A 679-nucleotide genomic window follows, 5' to 3' on the forward strand; every position below is an offset into this window, starting at 1 on the left:
TGTGAGTGTTGCGTGCGTGCGTGGCTGCGTGTGTACGTGTGAGTGTTGCGTGCATGCGTGGGTGCATGTGTTTGTGTGAGTGTTGCGTGGATGGAGTTCGTGTGCATGCGTGCGTGTGTGCATAATCACCACACCAGATCCTGTGTGTTAAAACGGACGGCTCAACATACCAATACAAGGCCACCTTGTCCGCTGTGCCCGCGGTCATGACTTCGCACCACCGTCAAAATATTTTTTTGTCGTTTGTTTTCATTCTTACTAGCAAGATGCCCGTGCGTTGCATGTAACATCAAGATGCATTTGTATGACTTGTTTATCTTGTGAGAGAAAAGGATGAACAAGGGAAGGCCTTATTTGCAAATGGGGAGAGGTGGGTGGGTACCTTTTTACAAAACTGCCATAGTTTCTTTCCTATCCATCAGATATAAATCGGACGACCTATATTGCAGGATGGTAGGCACACCATCATCACCAACTCTGTTTTTATAAGAGTGTATTTTAAGTATTTTATAATAGTGTAGATGTAGAGTAGATACAAGTCGACAGGTGGGCACGATGTTAGTGAGATGATGTGATGCAACACTAGATTAGGTGCCACATGGAGCGTTCAACTGGTCAACTAGTCATGTCATGAGCAAATACAAAGTTGTACGGTGAGCCCGTGACTGTATAATAACCA

Source organism: Triticum aestivum, chromosome 4A (assembly GCF_018294505.1).
Source record: "Triticum aestivum cultivar Chinese Spring chromosome 4A, IWGSC CS RefSeq v2.1, whole genome shotgun sequence".
NCBI lineage: Eukaryota > Viridiplantae > Streptophyta > Magnoliopsida > Poales > Poaceae > Triticum > Triticum aestivum.